The sequence below is a fragment of the Lissotriton vulgaris genome, chromosome 2_2 (assembly GCF_964263255.1).
Source record: "Lissotriton vulgaris chromosome 2_2, aLisVul1.2, whole genome shotgun sequence".
NCBI lineage: Eukaryota > Metazoa > Chordata > Amphibia > Caudata > Salamandridae > Lissotriton > Lissotriton vulgaris.
In genome coordinates, this window is record NC_141688.1 from 242,188,505 (window position 1) to 242,213,869 (window position 25,365).

Genomic DNA, 25,365 nt, shown 5'->3' on the forward strand with positions numbered 1-25,365 from the left:
GGAGAGTGGATACATAGAAAGATGTTTTTTTTATATTTGTTTTAGGTTCCAGAGAGTTGATTCCTGAAAAAAATGTGTTTGTTTCATGAAAAATGTGAGTAAGTTACTGCTAAAAAGCTGATTTAAATTTCGTTTTTGGATAAGGGTGATTGCAATATTTCAACAAGTCAATTGAAATTTTCTTGCAAGATTAGGGACAGTGGATGCCTAGAAAGATGTTTTTTTAAAAATAGTTTTAGGTTCCAGAGAGTAGATTCCTGAAAAAAATGTGTTTGTTTTATGAAAAATGTGAGTGTGTTACTGCAAAAAAGGTGATTTAAATTTCGTTTTTGGATAAGGGTGATTGCAATATTTCAACAAGTCAATTTAAATTTTCTTACATGATTAGGGACAGTGGATGCCTAGAAAGATTTTTTTTAAAAATTAGTTTTAGGTTTCAGAGTGTAGATTCCTGAAAAAAATGTGTTTGTTTTATGAAAAATGTGAGTGTGTTACTGCTAAAAAGTTGATTTAAATTTAGTTTTTGAATAAGGGTGATTGCAATATTTCAACAAGTCAATTGAAATGTTCTTGCACGATTAGGGACAGTTGATGCCTAGAAAGATGTTTTTTTTAAATTAGTTTTAGGTTTCAGAGAGTAGATTCCTGAAAAAAATGTGTTTGTTTTATGAAAAATGTGAGTGTGTTACTGCTAAAAAGTTGATTTAAATTTCGTTTTTGGATAAGGGTGATTGCAATATTTCAACAAGTCAATTGAAATTTTCTTGCAAGATTAGGGAGAGTGGATGCCTAGAAAGATGTTTTTACAAATTCGTTATAGGTTCCAGAGAGTGGATTCCTGAAAAAAAAAATTATTTGTTTCATGAAAAATGTGAGTGTGTTACTGCAAAAAAATTGATTTAAATTTAGTTTCAGGATAAGCGTGAATGCATCATTTCAACAAGTTTATTGAAATTTTCTTGCATGATTAGGGTGAGTGGATGCATAGAAAGATTTTTTTTTATATTTGTTTTAGGTTCCAGAGAGTTGATTCCTGAAAAAAATGTGTTTGTTTTATGAAAAATGTGAGTGTGTTACTGCTAAAAAGTTTATTTAAATTTAGCTTCAGGATAGGCGTGATTGCATTATTTCAACTAGTTAATTGAAATTTTCTTGCAAGATTAGGGACAGTGGATGCCTAGAAAGATGTTTTTTTTAAATTAGTTTTAGGTTCTAGAGAGTAGATTCCTGAAAAAAATGCGTTTGTTTTATGAAAAATGTGAGTGTGTTACTGCAAAAAAGTTGATTTAAATATCGTTTTTGGATAAGGGATTATTGCAATATTTCAATAAGTTAATTGAAATTTTCTTGCACGATTAGGGACAGTGGATGCCTAGAAAGATTTTTTTTTTAAATTAGTTTTAGGTTTCAGAGAGTAGATTCCTGAAAAAAATGTTTTTCTTTTATGAAAAATATAAGTGTGTTACTGCTAAAAAGTTGATTTAAATTTCGTTTTTGGATAAGGGTGATTGCAATATTTCAACAAGTCAATTGAAATTTTCTTGCACGATTATGGACAGTGGATGCATAGAAAGATGTTTTTTTAAAATTAGTTTTAGGTTTCAGAGAGTAGATTCCTGAAAAAAATGTGTTTGTTTTATGAAAAATGTCAGTGTGTTACTGCTAAAAATTTGATTTAAATTTTGTTTTTGAATAAGGGTGATTGCAATATTTCAACAAGTCAATTGAAATTTTCTTGCACGATTAGGGACAGTGGATGCCTAGAAAGATGTTTTTTTAAAATTAGTTTTAGGTTTCAGAGAGTAGATTCCTGAAAAAAATGTGTTTGTTTTATGAAAAATATAAGTGTGTTACTGCTAAAAAGTTGATTTAAATTTCGTTTTTGGATAAGGGTGATTGCAATATTTCAACAAGTCAATTGAAATTTTCTTGCACGATTAGGGACAGTGGATACATAGAAAGATGTTTTTTTTATATTTGTTTTAGGTTCCAGAGAGTTGATTCCTGAAAAAAATGTGTTTGTTTCATGAAAAATGTGAGTAAGTTACTGCTAAAAAGCTGATTTAAATTTCGTTTTTGGATAAGGGTGATTGCAATATTTCAACAAGTCAATTGAAATTTTCTTGCAAGATTAGGGACAGTGGATGCCTAGAAAGATGTTTTTTTTAAATTAGTTTTAGGTTCCAGAGAGTAGATTCCTGAAAAAAATGTGTTTGTTTTATGAAAAATGTGAGTGTGTTACTGCAAAAAAGTTGATTAAAATTTCGTTTTTGGATAAGGGTGATTGCAATATTTCAACAAGTCAATTTAAATTTTCTTGCATGATTAGGGACAGTGGATGCCTAGAAAGATGTTTTTTAAAAATTAGTTTTAGGTTTCAGAGTGTAGATTCCTGAAAAAAATGTGTTTGTTTTATGAAAAATGTGAGTGTGTTACTGCTAAAAAGTTGATTTAAATTTTGTTTTTGAATAAGGGTGATTGCAATATTTCAACAAGTCAATTGAAATGTTCTTGCACGATTAGGGACAGTTGATGCCTAGAAAGATCTTTTTTACAAATTCGTTATAGGTTCCAGAGAGTGGATTCCTGAAAAAAAAAATTATTTATTTCATGAAAAATGTGAGTGTGTTACTGCAAAAAAATTGATTTAAATTTAGTTTCAGGATAAGCGTGAATGCATCATTTCAACAAGTTTATTGAAATTTTCTTGCATGATTAGGGAGAGTGGATGCATAGAAAGATGTTTTTTTTATATTTGTTTTAGGTTCCAGAGAGTTGATTCCTGAAAAAAATGTGTTTGTTTTATGAAAAATGTGAGTGTGTTACTGCTAAAAAGTTTATTTAAATTTAGCTTCAGGATAGGCGTGATTGCATTATTTCAACTAGTTAATTGAAATTTTCTTGCATGATTAGGGGGAGTGGATACATAGAAAGATGTTTTTTTATATTTGTTTTAGGGTCCAGAGAGTTGATTTCTGAAAAAAATGTGTTTGTTTCATGAAAAATGTGAGTGTGTTACTGCAAAAAAGTTGATTTAAATTTCGTTTTTGGATAAGGGTGATTGCAATATTTCAACAAGTCAATTTAAATTTTCTTGCATGATTAGGGACAGTGGATGCCTAGAAAGATGTTTTTAAAAAATTAGTTTTAGGTTTCAGAGTGTAGATTCCTGAAAAAAATGTGTTTGTTTTATGAAAAATGTGAGTGTGTTACTGCTAAAAAGTTGATTTAAATTTTGTTTTTGAATAAGGGTGATTGCAATATTTCAACAAGTCAATTGAAATGTTCTTGCACGATTAGGGACAGTTGATGCCTAGAAAGATGTTTTTTTTAAATTAGTTTTAGGTTTCAGAGAGTAGATACCTGAAAAAAATGTGTTTGTTTTATGAAAAATGTGAGTGTGTTCCTGCTAAAAAGTTGATTTAAATTTCGTTTTTGGATAAGGGTGATTGCAATATTTCAACAAGTCAATTGAAATTTTCTTGCACGATTAGGGACAGTGGATGCCTAGAAAGATGTTTTTTTAAAATTTTGTTTTAGGTTTCAGAGAGTAGATTCCTGAAAAAAATGTGTTTGTTTTATGAAAAATGTGATTGTGTTACTGCAAAAAAGTTGATTTAAATATCGTTTTTGGATAAGGGTGATTGCAATATTTCAACAAGTTAATTGAAATTTTCTTGCAAGATTAGGGAGAGTGGATGCCTAGAAAGATGTTTTTTACAAATTCGTTATAGGTTCCAGAGAGTGGATTCCTGAAAAAAAAATTATTTATTTCATGAAAAATGTGAGTGTGTTACTGCAAAAAAATTGATTTAAATTTAGTTTTAGGATAAGCGTGAATGCATCATTTCAACAAGTTTATTGAAATTTTCTTGCATGATTAGGGAGAGTGGATGCATAGAAAGATGTTTTTTTTATATTTGTTTTAGGTTCCAGAGAGTTGATTCCTGAAAAAAATGTGTTTGTTTTATGAAAAATGTGAGTGTGTTACTGCTAAAAAGTTTATTTAAATTTAGCTTCAGGATAGGCGTGATTGCATTATTTCAACTAGTTAATTGAAATTTTCTTGCATGATTAGGGAGAGTGGATACATAGAAAGATGTTTTTTTATATTTGTTTTAGGGTCCAGAGAGTTGATTTCTGAAAAAAATGTGTTTGTTTCATGAAAAATGTGAGTGTGTTACTGCAAAAAAGTTGATTTAAATTTCGTTTTTGGATAAGGGTGATTGCAATATTTCAACAAGTCAATTTAAATTTTCTTGCATGATTAGGGACAGTGGATGCCTAGAAAGATGTTTTTAAAAAATTAGTTTTAGGTTTCAGAGTGTAGATTCCTGAAAAAAATGTGTTTGTTTTATGAAAAATGTGAGTGTGTTACTGCTAAAAAGTTGATTTAAATTTTGTTTTTGAATAAGGGTGATTGCAATATTTCAACAAGTCAATTGAAATGTTCTTGCACGATTAGGGACAGTTGATGCCTAGAAAGATTTTTTTTTAAATTAGTTTTAGGTTTCAGAGAGTAGATACCTGAAAAAAATGTGTTTGTTTTATGAAAAATGTAAGTGTGTTACTGCTAAAAAGTTGATTTAAATTTCGTTTTTTGATAAGGGTGATTGCAATATTTCAACAAGTCAATTGAAATTTTCTTGCACGATTAGGGACAGTGGATGCCTAGAAAGATGTTTTTTTAAAATTTTGTTTTAGCTTTCAGAGAGTAGATTCCTGAAAAAATGTGTTTGTTTTATGAAAAATGTGAGTGTGTTACTGCAAAAAAGTTGATTTAAATTTAGTTTCAGGATAAGCGTGAATGCATCATTTCAACAAGTTTATTGAAATTTTCTTGCATGATTAGGGAGAGTGGATGCATAGAAAGATGTTTTTTTTACATTTGTTTTAGGTTCCAGAGAGTTGATTCCTGAAAAAAATGTGTTTGTTTTATGAAAAATGTGAGTGTGTTACTGCTAAAAAGTTTATTTAAATTTAGCTTCAGGATAGGCGTGATTGCATTATTTCAACTAGTTAATTGAAATTTTCTTGCACGATTAGGGAGAGTGGATACATAGAAAGATGTTTTTTTATATTTGTTTTAGGTTCCAGAGAGTTAATTCCTGAAAAAAATGTGTTTGTTTCATGAAAAATGTGAGTGTGTTACTGCTAAAAAGTAGATTTAAATTCCGTTTTTGGATAAGGGTGATTGCAATATTTCAATAAGTTAATTGAAATTTTCTTGGAAGATTAGGGAGAGTGGATGCCTAGAAAGATGTTTTTTTTAATTAGTTTTAGGTTTCAGAGAGTAGATTCCTGAAAAAAATGTGTTTGTTTTATGAAAAATGTGAGTGTGTTACTGCTTAAAAGTTGATTTAAATTTCGTTTTTGAATAAGGGTGATTGCAATATTTCAACAAGTCAATTGAAATTTTCTTGCACGATTAGGGACAGTGGATGCCTAGAAAGATGTTTTTTTAAAATTAGTTTTAGGTTCCAGAGAGTAGATTCCTGAAAAAAATGTGTTTGTTTTATGAAAAATGTGAGTGTGTTACTGCTAAAAAGTTTATTTAAATTTAGCTTCAGGATAGGTGTGATTGCATTATTTCAACTAGTTAATTGAAATTTTCTTGCACGATTAGGGAGAGTGGATACATAGAAAGATGTTTTTTTTATATTTGTTTTATGTTCCTGAGAGTTGATTCCTGAAAAAAATGTGTTTGTTTCATGAAAAATGTGAGTAAGTTACTGCTAAAAAGTTGATTTAAATTTCGTTTTTGGATAAGGGTGATTGCAATATTTCAACAAGTCAATTGAAATTTTCTTGCATGATTAGGGACAGTGGATGCCTAGAAAGATGTTTTTAAAAAATTAGTTTTAGGTTTCAGAGTGTAGATTCCTGAAAAAAATGTGTTTGTTTTATGAAAAATGTGAGTGTGTTACTGCTAAAAAGTTGATTTAAATTTTGTTTTTGAATAAGGGTGATTGCAATATTTCAACAAGTCAATTGAAATGTTCTTGCACGATTAGGGACAGTTGATGCCTAGAAAGATGTTTTTTTTAAATTAGTTTTAGGTTTCAGAGAGTAGATACCTGAAAAAAATGTGTTTGTTTTATGAAAAATGTAAGTGTGTTACTGCTAAAAAGTTGATTTAAATTTCGTTTTTTGATAAGGGTGATTGCAATATTTCAACAAGTCAATTGAAATTTTCTTGCACGATTAGGGACAGTGGATGCCTAGAAAGATGTTTTTTTAAAATTTTGTTTTAGCTTTCAGAGAGTAGATTCCTGAAAAAATGTGTTTGTTTTATGAAAAATGTGAGTGTGTTACTGCAAAAAAGTTGATTTAAATTTAGTTTCAGGATAAGCGTGAATGCATCATTTCAACAAGTTTATTGAAATTTTCTTGCATGATTAGGGAGAGTGGATGCATAGAAAGATGTTTTTTTTACATTTGTTTTAGGTTCCAGAGAGTTGATTCCTGAAAAAAATGTGTTTGTTTTATGAAAAATGTGAGTGTGTTACTGCTAAAAAGTTTATTTAAATTTAGCTTCAGGATAGGCGTGATTGCATTATTTCAACTAGTTAATTGAAATTTTCTTGCACGATTAGGGAGAGTGGATACATAGAATGATTTTTTTTATATTTGTTTTAGGTTCCAGAGAGTTAATTCCTGAAAAAAATGTGTTAGTTTCATGAAAAATGTGAGTGTGTTACTGCTAAAAAGTAGATTTAAATTTCGTTTTTGGATAAGGGTGATTGCAATATTTCAATAAGTTAATTGAAATTTTCTTGGAAGATTAGGGAGAGTGGATGCCTAGAAAGATGTTTTTTTTTAATTAGTTTTAGGTTTCAGAGAGTAGATTCCTGAAAAAAATTTGTTTGTTTTATGAAAAATGTGAGTGTGTTACTGCTTAAAAGTTGATTTAAATTTCGTTTTTGAATAAGGGTGATTGCAATATTTCAACAAGTCAATTGAAATTTTCTTGCACGATTAGGGACAGTGGATGCCTAGAAAGATGTTTTTTTAAAATTAGTTTTAGGTTCCAGAGAGTAGATTCCTGAAAAAAATGTGTTTGTTTTATGAAAAATGTGAGTGTGTTACTGCTAAAAAGTTTATTTAAATTTAGCTTCAGGATAGGTGTGATTGCATTATTTCAACTAGTTAATTGAAATTTTCTTGCACGATTAGGGAGAGTGGATACATAGAAAGATGTTTTTTTTATATTTGTTTTAGGTTCCTGAGAGTTGATTCCTGAAAAAAATGTGTTTGTTTCATGAAAAATGTGAGTAAGTTACTGCTAAAAAGTTGATTTAAATTTCGTTTTTGGATAAGGGTGATTGCAATATTTCAACAAGTCAATTGAAATTTTCTTGCACGATTAGGGACAGTGGATGCCTAGAAAGATTTTTTTTTTAAATTAGTTTTAGGTTTCAGAGAGTAGATTCCTGAAAAAAATGTGTTTGTTTTATGAAAAATGTGAGTGTGTTACTGCTACAAAGTTGATTTAAATTTCGTTTTTGGATAAGGGTGATTGCAATATTTCAACAAGTCAATTGAAATTTTCTTGCACAATTATGGACAGTGGATGCATAGAAAGATGTTTTTTTTAAATTAGTTTTAGGTTTCAGAGAGTAGATTCCTGAAAAAAATTTGTTTGTTTTATGAAAAATGTGAGTGTGTTACTGCTAAAAATTTGATTTAAATTTTGTTTTTGAATAAGGGTGATTGCAATATTTCAACAAGTCAATTGAAATTTTCTTGCACGATTAGGGACAGTGGATGCCTAGAAAGATGTTTTTTTTAAATTAGTTTTAGGTTTCAGAGAGTAGATTCCTGAAAAAAATGTGTTTGTTTTATGAAAAATGTAAGTTTGTTACTGCTAAAAAGTTGATTTAAATTTCGTTTTTGGATAAGGGTGATTGCAATATTTCAACAAGTCAATTGAAATTTTCTTGCACGATTAGGGACAGTGGATGCCTAGAAAGATGTTTTTTTTAAATTAGTTTAGGTTTCAGAGAGTAGATTCCTGAAAAAAATGTGTTTGTTTTATGAAAAATGTGAGTGTGTTACTGCTAAAAAGTTTATTTAAATTTAGCTTCAGGATAGGCGTGATTGCATTATTTAAACTAGTTAATTGAAATTTTCTTGCACGATTAGGGAGAGTGGATACATAGAAAGATGTTTTTTATATTTGTTTTAGGTTCCAGAGAGTAGATTCCTGAAAAAAATGTGTTTGTTTTATGAAAAATGTGAGTGTGTTACTGCAAAAAAGTTGATTTAAATTTCGTTTTTGGATAAGGGTGATTGCATTATTTCAACTAGTTAATTGAAATTTTCTTGCAAGATTAGGGACAGTGGATGCCTAGAAAGATGTTTTTTTTTATTAGTTTTAGGTTCCAGAGAGTAGATTCCTGAAAACAATGTGTTTGTTTTATGAAAAATGTGAGTGTGTTACTGCTAAAAAGTTGATTTAAATTTTGTTTTTGAATAAGGGTGATTGCAATATTTCAACAAGTCAATTGAAATGTTCTTGCACGATTAGGGACAGTTGATGCCTAGAAAGATGTTTTTTTAAAATTAGTTTTAGGTTTCAGAGAGTAGATTCCTGAAAAAAATGTGTTTGTTTTATGAAAAATGTGAGTGTGTTACTGCTAAAAAGTTGATTTAAATTTCGTTTTTGGATAAGGGTGATTGCAATATTTCAACAAGTCAATTGAAATTTTCTTGCACGATTAGGGACAGTGGATGCCTAGAAAGATGTTTTTTTAAAATTAGTTTTAGGTTTCAGAGAGTAGATTCCTGAAAAAAATGTGTTTGTTTTATGAAAAATGTGAGTGTGTTACTGCAAAAAAGTTGATTTAAATATCGTTTTTGGATAAGGGTGATTGCAATATTTCAACAAGTTAATTGAAATTTTCTTGCAAGATTAGGGAGAGTGGATGCCTAGAAAGATGTTTTTTACAAATTCGTTATAGGTTCCAGAGAGTGGATTCCTGAAAAAAAAATTATTTGTTTCATGAAAAATGTGAGTGTGTTACTGCAAAAAAGTTGATTTAAATTTAGTTTCAGGATAAGCGTGAATGCATCATTTCAACAAGTTAATTGAAATTTTCTTGCACGATTAGGGAGAGTGGATGCATAGAACGATCTTTTTTTTATATTTGTTTTAGGTTCCAGAGAGTTGATTCCTGAATAAAATTTGTTTGTTTTATGAAAAATGTGAGTGTGTTACTGCAAAAAAGTTGATTTAAATATCGTTTTTGGATAAGGGTGATTGCAATATTTCAATAAGTTAATTGAAATTTTCTTGGAAGATTAGGGAGAGTGGATGCCTAGAAAGATGTTTTTTTTTAATTAGTTTTAGGTTTCAGAGAGTAGATTCCTGAAAAAAATGTGTTTGTTTTATGAAAAATGTGAGTGTGTTACTGCTAAAAAGTTGATTTAAATTTTGTTTTTGAATAAGGGTGATTGCAATATTTCAACAAGTCAATTGAAATGTTCTTGCACGATTAGGGACAGTTGATGCCTAGAAAGATGTTTTTTTTTAAATTAGTTTTAGGTTTCAGAGAGTAGATTCCTGAAAAAAATGTGTTTGTTTTATGAAAAATGTAAGTGTGTTACTGCTAAAAAGTTGATTTAAATTTCGTTTTTTGATAAGGGTGATTGCAATATTTCAACAAGTCAATTGAAATTTTCTTGCACGATTAGGGACAGTGGATGCCTAGAAAGATGTTTTTTTTAAATTAGTTTAGGTTTCAGAGAGTAGATTCCTGAAAAAAATGTGTTTTTTATATGAAAAATGTGAGTGTGTAACTGCCAAAAAGTTTATTTAAATTTAGCTTCAGGATAGGCGTGATTGCATTATTTCAACTAGTTAATTGAAATTTTCTTGCACGATTAGGGAGAGTGGATGCCTAGAAAGATGTTTTTTTTAAATTAGTTTTAGGTTCCAGAGAGTAGATTCCTGAAAAAAATGTGTTTGTTTTATGAAAAATGTGAGTGTGTTACTGCAAAAAAGTTGATTTGAATTTCGTTTTCGGATAAGGGTGATTGCAATATTTCAACAAGTCAATTTAAATTTTCTTGCATGATTAGGGACAGTGGATGCCTAGAAAGATGTTTTTTAAAAATTAGTTTTAGGTTTCAGAGTGTAGATTCCTGAAAAAAATGTGTTTGTTTTATGAAAAATGTGAGTGTGTTACTGCTAAAAAGTTGATTTAAATTTTGTTTTTGAATAAGGGTGATTGCAATATTTCAACAAGTCAATTGAAATGTTCTTGCACGATTAGGGACAGTTGATGCCTAGAAAGATGTTTTTTTTAAATTAGTTTTAGGTTTCAGAGAGTAGATTCCTGAAAAAAATGTGTTTGTTTTATAAAAAATGTGAGTGTGTTACTGCTAAAAAGTTGATTTAAATTTCGTTTTTGGATAAGGGTGATTGCAATATTTCAACAAGTCAATTGAAATTTTCTTGCACGATTAGGGACAGTGGATGCCTAGAAAGATGTTTTTTTTAAATTTTGTTTTAGGTTTCAGAGAGTAGATTCCTGAAAAAAATGTGTTTGTTTTATGAAAAATGTGATTGTGTTACTGCAAAAAAGTTGATTTAAATATCGTTTTTGGATAAGGGTGATTGCAATATTTCAACAAGTTAATTGAAATTTTCTTGCAAGATTAGGGAGAGTGGATGCCTAGAAAGATGTTTTTTACAAATTCGTTATAGGTTCCAGAGAGTGGATTCCTGAAAAAAAAATTATTTGTTCCATGAAAAATGTGAGTGTGTTACTGCAAAAAAGTTGATTTAAATTTAGTTTCAGGATAAGCGTGAATGCATCATTTCAACAAGTTAATTGAAATTTTCTTGCACGATTGGGGAGAATGGATGCATAGAAAGATCTTTTTTTTATATTTGTTTTAGGTTCCAGAGAGTTGATTCCTGAATAAAATGTGTTTGTTTTATGAAAAATGTGAGTGTGTTACTGCAAAAAAAGTTGATTTAAATATCGTTTTTGGATAAGGGTGAGTGCAATATTTCAATAAGTTAATTGAAATTTTTGTGGAAGATTAGGGAGAGTGGATGCCTAGAAAGATGTTTTTTTTAATTAGTTTTAGGTTTCAGAGAGTAGATTCCTGAAAAAAATGTGTTTGTTTTATGAAAAATGTGAGTGTGTTACTGCTAAAAAGTTGATTTAAATTTCGTTTTTGAATAAGGGTGATTGCAATATTTCAACAAGTCCATTGAAATTTTCTTGCACGATTAGGGACAGTGGATGCCTAGAAAGATGTTTTTTTTAAATTAGTTTTAGGTTTCAGAGAGTAGATTCCTGAAAAAAATGTGTTTGTTTTATGAAAAATGTGAGTGTGTTACTGCTACAAAGTTGATTTAAATTTCGTTTTTGGATAAGGGTGATTGCAATATTTCAACAAGTCAATTGAAATTTTCTTGCACGATTAGGGACAGTGGATGCCTAGAAAGATGTTTTTTTTAAATTAGTTTTAGGTTTCAGAGAGTAGATTCCGGAAAAAAATGTGTTTGTTTTATGAAAAATGTAAGTGTGTTACTAATAAAAAGTTGATTTAAATTTCGTTTTTGGATAAGGGTGATTGCAATATTTCATTAAGTCAATTGAAATTTTCTTGCACGATTAGGGACAGTGGATGCCTAGAAAGATATTTTTTTTTAATTAGTTTAGGTTTCAGAGAGTAGATTCCTGGAAAAAATGTGTTTGTTTTATGAAAAATGTGAGTGTGTTACTGCTAAAAAGTTTATTTAAATTTAGCTTCAGGATAGGCGTGATTGCATTATTTCAACTAGTTAATTGAAATTTTCTTGCACGATTAGGGAGAGTGGATACATAGAAAGATGTTTTTTTTATATTTGTTTTAGGAGTTGATTCCTGAAAAAAATGTGTTTGTTTCATGAAAAATGTGAGTGTGTTACTGCTAAAAAGTAGATTTAAATTTCGTTTTTGGATAAGGGTGATTGCAATATTTCAATAAGTTAATTGAAATTTTCTTGGAAGATTAGGGAGAGTGGATGCCTAGAAAGATGTTTTTTTTTAATTAGTTTTAGGTTTCAGAGAGTAGATTCCTGAAAAAAATTTGTTTGTTTTATGAAAAATGTGAGTGTGTTACTGCTTAAAAGTTGATTTAAATTTCGTTTTTGAATAAGGGTGATTGCAATATTTCAACAAGTCAATTGAAATTTTCTTGCACGATTAGGGACAGTGGATGCCTAGAAAGATGTTTTTTTAAAATTAGTTTTAGGTTCCAGAGAGTAGATTCCTGAAAAAAATGTGTTTGTTTTATGAAAAATGTGAGTGTGTTACTGCTAAAAAGTTTATTTAAATTTAGCTTCAGGATAGGTGTGATTGCATTATTTCAACTAGTTAATTGAAATTTTCTTGCACGATTAGGGAGAGTGGATACATAGAAAGATGTTTTTTTTATATTTGTTTTAGGTTCCTGAGAGTTGATTCCTGAAAAAAATGTGTTTGTTTCATGAAAAATGTGAGTGTGTTACTGCTACAAAGTTGATTTAAATTTCGTTTTTGGATAAGGGTGATTGCAATATTTCAACAAGTCAATTGAAATTTTCTTGCACAATTATGGACAGTGGATGCATAGAAAGATGTTTTTTTTAAATTAGTTTTAGGTTTCAGAGAGTAGATTCCTGAAAAAAATTTGTTTGTTTTATGAAAAATGTGAGTGTGTTACTGCTAAAAATTTGATTTAAATTTTGTTTTTGAATAAGGGTGATTGCAATATTTCAACAAGTCAATTGAAATTTTCTTGCACGATTAGGGACAGTGGATGCCTAGAAAGATGTTTTTTTTAAATTAGTTTTAGGTTTCAGAGAGTAGATTCCTGAAAAAAATGTGTTTGTTTTATGAAAAATGTAAGTTTGTTACTGCTAAAAAGTTGATTTAAATTTCGTTTTTGGATAAGGGTGATTGCAATATTTCAACAAGTCAATTGAAATTTTCTTGCACGATTAGGGACAGTGGATGCCTAGAAAGATGTTTTTTTTAAATTAGTTTAGGTTTCAGAGAGTAGATTCCTGAAAAAAATGTGTTTGTTTTATGAAAAATGTGAGTGTGTTACTGCTAAAAAGTTTATTTAAATTTAGCTTCAGGATAGGCGTGATTGCATTATTTAAACTAGTTAATTGAAATTTTCTTGCACGATTAGGGAGAGTGGATACATAGAAAGATGTTTTTTATATTTGTTTTAGGTTCCAGAGAGTAGATTCCTGAAAAAAATGTGTTTGTTTTATGAAAAATGTGAGTGTGTTACTGCAAAAAAGTTGATTTAAATTTCGTTTTTGGATAAGGGTGATTGCATTATTTCAACTAGTTAATTGAAATTTTCTTGCAAGATTAGGGACAGTGGATGCCTAGAAAGATGTTTTTTTTTATTAGTTTTAGGTTCCAGAGAGTAGATTCCTGAAAACAATGTGTTTGTTTTATGAAAAATGTGAGTGTGTTACTGCTAAAAAGTTGATTTAAATTTTGTTTTTGAATAAGGGTGATTGCAATATTTCAACAAGTCAATTGAAATGTTCTTGCACGATTAGGGACAGTTGATGCCTAGAAAGATGTTTTTTTAAAATTAGTTTTAGGTTTCAGAGAGTAGATTCCTGAAAAAAATGTGTTTGTTTTATGAAAAATGTGAGTGTGTTACTGCTAAAAAGTTGATTTAAATTTCGTTTTTGGATAAGGGTGATTGCAATATTTCAACAAGTCAATTGAAATTTTCTTGCACGATTAGGGACAGTGGATGCCTAGAAAGATGTTTTTTTAAAATTAGTTTTAGGTTTCAGAGAGTAGATTCCTGAAAAAAATGTGTTTGTTTTATGAAAAATGTGAGTGTGTTACTGCAAAAAAGTTGATTTAAATATCGTTTTTGGATAAGGGTGATTGCAATATTTCAACAAGTTAATTGAAATTTTCTTGCAAGATTAGGGAGAGTGGATGCCTAGAAAGATGTTTTTTACAAATTCGTTATAGGTTCCAGAGAGTGGATTCCTGAAAAAAAAATTATTTGTTTCATGAAAAATGTGAGTGTGTTACTGCAAAAAAGTTGATTTAAATTTAGTTTCAGGATAAGCGTGAATGCATCATTTCAACAAGTTAATTGAAATTTTCTTGCACGATTAGGGAGAGTGGATGCATAGAACGATCTTTTTTTTATATTTGTTTTAGGTTCCAGAGAGTTGATTCCTGAATAAAATTTGTTTGTTTTATGAAAAATGTGAGTGTGTTACTGCAAAAAAGTTGATTTAAATATCGTTTTTGGATAAGGGTGATTGCAATATTTCAATAAGTTAATTGAAATTTTCTTGGAAGATTAGGGAGAGTGGATGCCTAGAAAGATGTTTTTTTTTAATTAGTTTTAGGTTTCAGAGAGTAGATTCCTGAAAAAAATGTGTTTGTTTTATGAAAAATGTGAGTGTGTTACTGCTAAAAAGTTGATTTAAATTTTGTTTTTGAATAAGGGTGATTGCAATATTTCAACAAGTCAATTGAAATGTTCTTGCACGATTAGGGACAGTTGATGCCTAGAAAGATGTTTTTTTTTAAATTAGTTTTAGGTTTCAGAGAGTAGATTCCTGAAAAAAATGTGTTTGTTTTATGAAAAATGTAAGTGTGTTACTGCTAAAAAGTTGATTTAAATTTCGTTTTTTGATAAGGGTGATTGCAATATTTCAACAAGTCAATTGAAATTTTCTTGCACGATTAGGGACAGTGGATGCCTAGAAAGATGTTTTTTTTAAATTAGTTTAGGTTTCAGAGAGTAGATTCCTGAAAAAAATGTGTTTTTTATATGAAAAATGTGAGTGTGTAACTGCCAAAAAGTTTATTTAAATTTAGCTTCAGGATAGGCGTGATTGCATTATTTCAACTAGTTAATTGAAATTTTCTTGCACGATTAGGGAGAGTGGATGCCTAGAAAGATGTTTTTTTTAAATTAGTTTTAGGTTCCAGAGAGTAGATTCCTGAAAAAAATGTGTTTGTTTTATGAAAAATGTGAGTGTGTTACTGCAAAAAAGTTGATTTGAATTTCGTTTTCGGATAAGGGTGATTGCAATATTTCAACAAGTCAATTTAAATTTTCTTGCATGATTAGGGACAGTGGATGCCTAGAAAGATGTTTTTTAAAAATTAGTTTTAGGTTTCAGAGTGTAGATTCCTGAAAAAAATGTGTTTGTTTTATGAAAAATGTGAGTGTGTTACTGCTAAAAAGTTGATTTAAATTTTGTTTTTGAATAAGGGTGATTGCAATATTTCAACAAGTCAATTGAAATGTTCTTGCACGATTAGGGACAGTTGATGCCTAGAAAGATGTTTTTTTTAAATTAGTTTTAGGTTTCAGAGAGTAGATTCCTGAAAAAAATGTGTTTGTTTTATAAAAAATGTGAGTGTGTTACTGCTAAAAAGTTGATTTAAATTTCGTTTTTGGATAAGGGTGATTGCAATATTTCAACAAGTCAATTGAAATTTTCTTGCACGATTAGGGACAGTGGATGCCTAGAAAGATGTTTTTTTTAAATTTTGTTTTAGGTTTCAGAGAGTAGATTCCTGAAAAAAATGTGTTTGTTTTATGAAAAATGTGATTGTGTTACTGCAAAAAAGTTGATTTAAATATCGTTTTTGGATAAGGGTGATTGCAATATTTCAACAAGTTAATTGAAATTTTCTTGCAAGATTAGGGAGAGTGGATGCCTAGAAAGATGTTTTTTACAAATTCGTTATAGGTTCCAGAGAGTGGATTCCTGAAAAAAAAATTATTTGTTCCATGAAAAATGTGAGTGTGTTACTGCAAAAAAGTTGATTTAAATTTAGTTTCAGGATAAGCGTGAATGCATCATTTCAACAAGTTAATTGAAATTTTCTTGCACGATTGGGGAGAATGGATGCATAGAAAGATCTTTTTTTTATATTTGTTTTAGGTTCCAGAGAGTTGATTCCTGAATAAAATGTGTTTGTTTTATGAAAAATGTGAGTGTGTTACTGCAAAAAAAGTTGATTTAAATATCGTTTTTGGATAAGGGTGATTGCAATATTTCAATAAGTTAATTGAAATTTTTGTGGAAGATTAGGGAGAGTGGATGCCTAGAAAGATGTTTTTTTTAATTAGTTTTAGGTTTCAGAGAGTAGATTCCTGAAAAAAATGTGTTTGTTTTATGAAAAATGTGAGTGTGTTACTGCTAAAAAGTTGATTTAAATTTCGTTTTTGAATAAGGGTGATTGCAATATTTCAACAAGTCCATTGAAATTTTCTTGCACGATTAGGGACAGTGGATGCCTAGAAAGATGTTTTTTTTAAATTAGTTTTAGGTTTCAGAGAGTAGATTCCTGAAAAAAATGTGTTTGTTTTATGAAAAATGTGAGTGTGTTACTGCTACAAAGTTGATTTAAATTTCGTTTTTGGATAAGGGTGATTGCAATATTTCAACAAGTCAATTGAAATTTTCTTGCACGATTAGGGACAGTGGATGCCTAGAAAGATGTTTTTTTTAAATTAGTTTTAGGTTTCAGAGAGTAGATTCCGGAAAAAAATGTGTTTGTTTTATGAAAAATGTAAGTGTGTTACTAATAAAAAGTTGATTTAAATTTCGTTTTTGGATAAGGGTGATTGCAATATTTCATTAAGTCAATTGAAATTTTCTTGCACGATTAGGGACAGTGGATGCCTAGAAAGATGTTTTTTTAAAATTAGTTTTAGGTTTCAGAGAGTAGATTCCTGAAAAAAATGTGTTTGTTTTATGAAAAATGTGAGTGTGTTACTGCAAAAAAGTTGATTTAAATTTAGTTTCAGGATAAGCGTGAATGCATCATTTCAACAAGTTAATTGAAATTTTCTTGCACGATTAGGGAGAGTGGATGCATAGAAAGATCTTTTTTTTATATTTGTTTTAGGTTCCTGAGAGTTGATTCCTGAAAAAAATGTGTTTGTTTCATGAAAAATGTGAGTAAGTTACTGCTAAAAAGTTGATTTAAATTTCGTTTTTGGATAAGGGTGATTGCAATATTTCAACAAGTCAATTGAAATTTTCTTGCATGATTAGGGACAGTGGATGCCTAGAAAGATGTTTTTAAAAAATTAGTTTTAGGTTTCAGAGTGTAGATTCCTGAAAAAAATGTGTTTGTTTTATGAAAAATGTGAGTGTGTTACTGCTAAAAAGTTGATTTAAATTTTGTTTTTGAATAAGGGTGATTGCAATATTTCAACAAGTCAATTGAAATGTTCTTGCACGATTAGGGACAGTTGATGCCTAGAAAGATGTTTTTTTTAAATTAGTTTTAGGTTTCAGAGAGTAGATACCTGAAAAAAATGTGTTTGTTTTATGAAAAATGTAAGTGTGTTACTGCTAAAAAGTTGATTTAAATTTCGTTTTTTGATAAGGGTGATTGCAATATTTCAACAAGTCAATTGAAATTTTCTTGCACGATTAGGGACAGTGGATGCCTAGAAAGATGTTTTTTTAAAATTTTGTTTTAGCTTTCAGAGAGTAGATTCCTGAAAAAATGTGTTTGTTTTATGAAAAATGTGAGTGTGTTACTGCAAAAAAGTTGATTTAAATTTAGTTTCAGGATAAGCGTGAATGCATCATTTCAACAAGTTTATTGAAATTTTCTTGCATGATTAGGGAGAGTGGATGCATAGAAAGATGTTTTTTTTACATTTGTTTTAGGTTCCAGAGAGTTGATTCCTGAAAAAAATGTGTTTGTTTTATGAAAAATGTGAGTGTGTTACTGCTAAAAAGTTTATTTAAATTTAGCTTCAGGATAGGCGTGATTGCATTATTTCAACTAGTTAATTGAAATTTTCTTGCACGATTAGGGAGAGTGGATACATAGAATGATTTTTTTTATATTTGTTTTAGGTTCCAGAGAGTTAATTCCTGAAAAAAATGTGTTAGTTTCATGAAAAATGTGAGTGTGTTACTGCTAAAAAGTAGATTTAAATTTCGTTTTTGGATAAGGGTGATTGCAATATTTCAATAAGTTAATTGAAATTTTCTTGGAAGATTAGGGAGAGTGGATGCCTAGAAAGATGTTTTTTTTTAATTAGTTTTAGGTTTCAGAGAGTAGATTCCTGAAAAAAATTTGTTTGTTTTATGAAAAATGTGAGTGTGTTACTGCTTAAAAGTTGATTTAAATTTCGTTTTTGAATAAGGGTGATTGCAATATTTCAACAAGTCAATTGAAATTTTCTTGCACGATTAGGGACAGTGGATGCCTAGAAAGATGTTTTTTTAAAATTAGTTTTAGGTTCCAGAGAGTAGATTCCTGAAAAAAATGTGTTTGTTTTATGAAAAATGTGAGTGTGTTACTGCTAAAAAGTTTATTTAAATTTAGCTTCAGGATAGGTGTGATTGCATTATTTCAACTAGTTAATTGAAATTTTCTTGCACGATTAGGGAGAGTGGATACATAGAAAGATGTTTTTTTTATATTTGTTTTAGGTTCCTGAGAGTTGATTCCTGAAAAAAATGTGTTTGTTTCATGAAAAATGTGAGTAAGTTACTGCTAAAAAGTTGATTTAAATTTCGTTTTTGGATAAGGGTGATTGCAATATTTCAACAAGTCAATTGAAATTTTCTTGCACGATTAGGGACAGTGGATGCCTAGAAAGATTTTTTTTTTAAATTAGTTTTAGGTTTCAGAGAGTAGATTCCTGAAAAAAATGTGTTTGTTTTATGAAAAATGTGAGTGTGTTACTGCTACAAAGTTGATTTAAATTTCGTTTTTGGATAAGGGTGATTGCAATATTTCAACAAGTCAATTGAAATTTTCTTGCACAATTATGGACAGTGGATGCATAGAAAGATGTTTTTTTTAAATTAGTTTTAGGTTTCAGAGAGTAGATTCCTGAAAAAAATTTGTTTGTTTTATGAAAAATGTGAGTGTGTTACTGCTAAAAATTTGATTTAAATTTTGTTTTTGAATAAGGGTGATTGCAATATTTCAACAAGTCAATTGAAATTTTCTTGCACGATTAGGGACAGTGGATGCCTAGAAAGATGTTTTTTTTAAATTAGTTTTAGGTTTCAGAGAGTAGATTCCTGAAAAAAATGTGTTTGTTTTATGAAAAATGTAAGTTTGTTACTGCTAAAAAGTTGATTTAAATTTCGTTTTTGGATAAGGGTGATTGCAATATTTCAACAAGTCAATTGAAATTTTCTTGCACGATTAGGGACAGTGGATGCCTAGAAAGATGTTTTTTTTAAATTAGTTTAGGTTTCAGAGAGTAGATTCCTGAAAAAAATGTGTTTGTTTTATGAAAAATGTGAGTGTGTTACTGCTAAAAAGTTTATTTAAATTTAGCTTCAGGATAGGCGTGATTGCATTATTTAAACTAGTTAATTGAAATTTTCTTGCACGATTAGGGAGAGTGGATACATAGAAAGATGTTTTTTATATTTGTTTTAGGTTCCAGAGAGTAGATTCCTGAAAAAAATGTGTTTGTTTTATGAAAAATGTGAGTGTGTTACTGCAAAAAAGTTGATTTAAATTTCGTTTTTGGATAAGGGTGATTGCATTATTTCAACTAGTTAATTGAAATTTTCTTGCAAGATTAGGGACAGTGGATGCCTAGAAAGATGTTTTTTTTTATTAGTTTTAGGTTCCAGAGAGTAGATTCCTGAAAACAATGTGTTTGTTTTATGAAAAATGTGAGTGTGTTACTGCTAAAAAGTTGATTTAAATTTTGTTTTTGAATAAGGGTGATTGCAATATTTCAACAAGTCAATTGAAATGTTCTTGCACGATTAGGGACAGTTGATGCCTAGAAAGATGTTTTTTTAAAATTAGTTTTAGGTTTCAGAGAGTAGATTCCTGAAAAAAATGTGTTTGTTTTATGAAAAATGTGAGTGTGTTACTGCTAAAAAGTTGATTTAAATTTCGTTTTTGGATAAGGGTGATTGCAATATTTCAACAAGTCAATTGAAATTTTCTTGCACGATTAGGGACAGTGGATGCCTAGAAAGATGTTTTTTTAAAATTAGTTTTAGGTTTCAGAGAGTAGATTCCTGAAAAAAATGTGTTTGTTTTATGAAAAATGTGAGTGTGTTACTGCAAAAAAGTTGATTTAAATATCGTTTTTGGATAAGGGTGATTGCAATATTTCAACAAGTTAATTGAAATTTTCTTGCAAGATTAGGGAGAGTGGATGCCTAGAAAGATGTTTTTTACAAATTCGTTATAGGTTCCAGAGAGTGGATTCCTGAAAAAAAAATTATTTGTTTCATGAAAAATGTGAGTGTGTTACTGCAAAAAAGTTGATTTAAATTTAGTTTCAGGATAAGCGTGAATGCATCATTTCAACAAGTTAATTGAAATTTTCTTGCACGATTAGGGAGAGTGGATGCATAGAACGATCTTTTTTTTATATTTGTTTTAGGTTCCAGAGAGTTGATTCCTGAATAAAATTTGTTTGTTTTATGAAAAATGTGAGTGTGTTACTGCAAAAAAGTTGATTTAAATATCGTTTTTGGATAAGGGTGATTGCAATATTTCAATAAGTTAATTGAAATTTTCTTGGAAGATTAGGGAGAGTGGATGCCTAGAAAGATGTTTTTTTTTAATTAGTTTTAGGTTTCAGAGAGTAGATTCCTGAAAAAAATGTGTTTGTTTTATGAAAAATGTGAGTGTGTTACTGCTAAAAAGTTGATTTAAATTTTGTTTTTGAATAAGGGTGATTGCAATATTTCAACAAGTCAATTGAAATGTTCTTGCACGATTAGGGACAGTTGATGCCTAGAAAGATGTTTTTTTTTAAATTAGTTTTAGGTTTCAGAGAGTAGATTCCTGAAAAAAATGTGTTTGTTTTATGAAAAATGTAAGTGTGTTACTGCTAAAAAGTTGATTTAAATTTCGTTTTTTGATAAGGGTGATTGCAATATTTCAACAAGTCAATTGAAATTTTCTTGCACGATTAGGGACAGTGGATGCCTAGAAAGATGTTTTTTTTAAATTAGTTTAGGTTTCAGAGAGTAGATTCCTGAAAAAAATGTGTTTTTTATATGAAAAATGTGAGTGTGTAACTGCCAAAAAGTTTATTTAAATTTAGCTTCAGGATAGGCGTGATTGCATTATTTCAACTAGTTAATTGAAATTTTCTTGCACGATTAGGGAGAGTGGATGCCTAGAAAGATGTTTTTTTTAAATTAGTTTTAGGTTCCAGAGAGTAGATTCCTGAAAAAAATGTGTTTGTTTTATGAAAAATGTGAGTGTGTTACTGCAAAAAAGTTGATTTGAATTTCGTTTTCGGATAAGGGTGATTGCAATATTTCAACAAGTCAATTTAAATTTTCTTGCATGATTAGGGACAGTGGATGCCTAGAAAGATGTTTTTTAAAAATTAGTTTTAGGTTTCAGAGTGTAGATTCCTGAAAAAAATGTGTTTGTTTTATGAAAAATGTGAGTGTGTTACTGCTAAAAAGTTGATTTAAATTTTGTTTTTGAATAAGGGTGATTGCAATATTTCAACAAGTCAATTGAAATGTTCTTGCACGATTAGGGACAGTTGATGCCTAGAAAGATGTTTTTTTTAAATTAGTTTTAGGTTTCAGAGAGTAGATTCCTGAAAAAAATGTGTTTGTTTTATAAAAAATGTGAGTGTGTTACTGCTAAAAAGTTGATTTAAATTTCGTTTTTGGATAAGGGTGATTGCAATATTTCAACAAGTCAATTGAAATTTTCTTGCACGATTAGGGACAGTGGATGCCTAGAAAGATGTTTTTTTTAAATTTTGTTTTAGGTTTCAGAGAGTAGATTCCTGAAAAAAATGTGTTTGTTTTATGAAAAATGTGATTGTGTTACTGCAAAAAAGTTGATTTAAATATCGTTTTTGGATAAGGGTGATTGCAATATTTCAACAAGTTAATTGAAATTTTCTTGCAAGATTAGGGAGAGTGGATGCCTAGAAAGATGTTTTTTACAAATTCGTTATAGGTTCCAGAGAGTGGATTCCTGAAAAAAAAATTATTTGTTCCATGAAAAATGTGAGTGTGTTACTGCAAAAAAGTTGATTTAAATTTAGTTTCAGGATAAGCGTGAATGCATCATTTCAACAAGTTAATTGAAATTTTCTTGCACGATTGGGGAGAATGGATGCATAGAAAGATCTTTTTTTTATATTTGTTTTAGGTTCCAGAGAGTTGATTCCTGAATAAAATGTGTTTGTTTTATGAAAAATGTGAGTGTGTTACTGCAAAAAAAGTTGATTTAAATATCGTTTTTGGATAAGGGTGAGTGCAATATTTCAATAAGTTAATTGAAATTTTTGTGGAAGATTAGGGAGAGTGGATGCCTAGAAAGATGTTTTTTTTAATTAGTTTTAGGTTTCAGAGAGTAGATTCCTGAAAAAAATGTGTTTGTTTTATGAAAAATGTGAGTGTGTTACTGCTAAAAAGTTGATTTAAATTTCGTTTTTGAATAAGGGTGATTGCAATATTTCAACAAGTCCATTGAAATTTTCTTGCACGATTAGGGACAGTGGATGCCTAGAAAGATGTTTTTTTTAAATTAGTTTTAGGTTTCAGAGAGTAGATTCCTGAAAAAAATGTGTTTGTTTTATGAAAAATGTGAGTGTGTTACTGCTACAAAGTTGATTTAAATTTCGTTTTTGGATAAGGGTGATTGCAATATTTCAACAAGTCAATTGAAATTTTCTTGCACGATTAGGGACAGTGGATGCCTAGAAAGATGTTTTTTTTAAATTAGTTTTAGGTTTCAGAGAGTAGATTCCGGAAAAAAATGTGTTTGTTTTATGAAAAATGTAAGTGTGTTACTAATAAAAAGTTGATTTAAATTTCGTTTTTGGATAAGGGTGATTGCAATATTTCATTAAGTCAATTGAAATTTTCTTGCACGATTAGGGACAGTGGATGCCTAGAAAGATATTTTTTTTTAATTAGTTTAGGTTTCAGAGAGTAGATTCCTGGAAAAAATGTGTTTGTTTTATGAAAAATGTGAGTGTGTTACTGCTAAAAAGTTTATTTAAATTTAGCTTCAGGATAGGCGTGATTGCATTATTTCAACTAGTTAATTGAAATTTTCTTGCACGATTAGGGAGAGTGGATACATAGAAAGATGTTTTTTTTATATTTGTTTTAGGAGTTGATTCCTGAAAAAAATGTGTTTGTTTCATGAAAAATGTGAGTAAGTTACTGCTAAAAAGTTGATTTAAATTTCGTTTTTGGATAAGGGTGATTGCAATATTTCAACAAGTCATTTGAAATTTTCTTGCAAGATTAGGGACAGTGGATGCCTAAAAAGATGTTTTTTTTAAAATTAGTTTTAGGTTCCAGAGAGTAGATTCCTGAAAAAAATGTGTTTGTTTTATGAAAAATGTGAGTGTGTTACTGCAAAAAAGTTGATTTAAATTTCGTTTTTGGATAAGGGTGATTGCAATATTTCAACAAGTCAATTTAAATTTTCTTGCATGATTAGGGGCAGTGGATGCCTAGAAAGATGTTTTTTAAAAATTAGTTTTAGGTTTCAGAGAGTAGATTCCTGAAAACAATGTGTTTGTTTTATGAAAAATGTGAGTGTGTTACTGCTAAAAAGTTGATTTAAATTTTGTTTTTGAATAAGGGTGATTGCAATATTTCAACAAGTCAATTGAAATGTTCTTGCACGATTAGGGACAGTTGATGCCTAGAAAGATGTTTTTTTAAAATTAGTTTTAGGTTTCAGAGAGTAGATTCCTGAAAAAAATGTGTTTGTTTTATGAAAAATGTGAGTGTGTTACTGCTAAAAAGTTGATTTAAATTTCGTTTTTGGATAAGGGTGATTGCAATATTTCAACAAGTCAATTGAAATTTTCTTGCACGATTAGGGACAGTGGATGCCTAGAAAGATGTTTTTTTAAAATCAGTTTTAGGTTTCAGAGAGTAGATTCCTGAAAAAAATGTGTTTGTTTTATGAAAAATGTGAGTGTGTTACTGCAAAAAAGTTGATTTAAATATCGTTTTTGGATAAGGGTGATTGCAATATTTCAACAAGTTAATTGAAATTTTCTTGCAAGATTAGGGAGAGTGGATGCCTAGAAAGATGTTTTTTACAAATTCGTTATAGGTTCCAGAGAGTGGATTCCTGAAAAAAAATTATTTGTTTCATGAAAAATGTGAGTGTGTTACTGCAAAAAAGTTGATTTAAATTTAGTTTCAGGATAAGCGTGAATGCATCATTTCAACAAGTTAATTGAAATTTTCTTGCACGATTAGGGAGAATGGATGCATAGAAAGATCTTTTTTTTATATTTGTTTTAGGTTCCAGAGAGTTGATTCCTGAATAAAATGTGTTTGTTTTATGAAAAATGTGAGTGTGTTACTGCAAAAAAAGTTGATTTAAATATCGATTTTGGATAAGGGTGATTGCAATATTTCAATAAGTTAATTGAAATTTTTGTGGAAGATTAGGGAGAGTGGATGCCTAGAAAGATGTTTTTTTTAATTAGTTTTAGGTTTCAGAGAGTAGATTCCTGAAAAAAATGTGTTTGTTTTATGAAAAATGTGAGTGTGTTACTGCTAAAAAGTTGATTTAAATTTTGTTTTTGAATAAGGGTGATTGCAATATTTCAACAAGTCCATTGAAATTTTCTTGCACGATTAGGGACAGTGGATGCCTAGAAAGATGTTTTTTTTAAATTAGTTTTAGGTTTCAGAGAGTAGATTCCTGAAAAAAATGTGTTTGTTTTATGAAAAATGTGAGTGTGTTACTGCTACAAAGTTGATTTAAATTTCGTTTTTGGATAAGGGTGATTGCAATATTTCAACAAGTCAATTGAAATTTTCTTGCACGATTAGGGACAGTGGATGCCTAGAAAGATGTTTTTTTTAAATTAGTTTTAGGTTTCAGAGAGTAGATTCCGGAAAAAAATGTGTTTGTTTTATGAAAAATGTAAGTGTGTTACTGCTAAAAAGTTGATTTAAATTTCGTTTTTGGATAAGGGTGATTGCAATATTTCATTAAGTCAATTGAAATTTTCTTGCACGATTAGGGACAGTGGATGCCTAGAAAGATATTTTTTTTAAATTAGTTTAGGTTTCAGAGAGTAGATTCCTGGAAAAAATGTGTTTGTTTTATGAAAAATGTGAGTGTGTTACTGCTAAAAAGTTTATTTAAATTTAGCTTCAGGATAGGCGTGATTGCATTATTTCAACTAGTTAATTGAAATTTTCTTGCACGATTAGGGAGAGTGGATACATAGAAAGATGTTTTTTTTATATTTGTTTTAGGAGTTGATTCCTGAAAAAAATGTGTTTGTTTCATGAAAAATGTGAGTAAGTTACTGCTAAAAAGTTGATTTAAATTTCGTTTTTGGATAAGGGTGATTGCAATATTTCAACAAGTCATTTGAAAT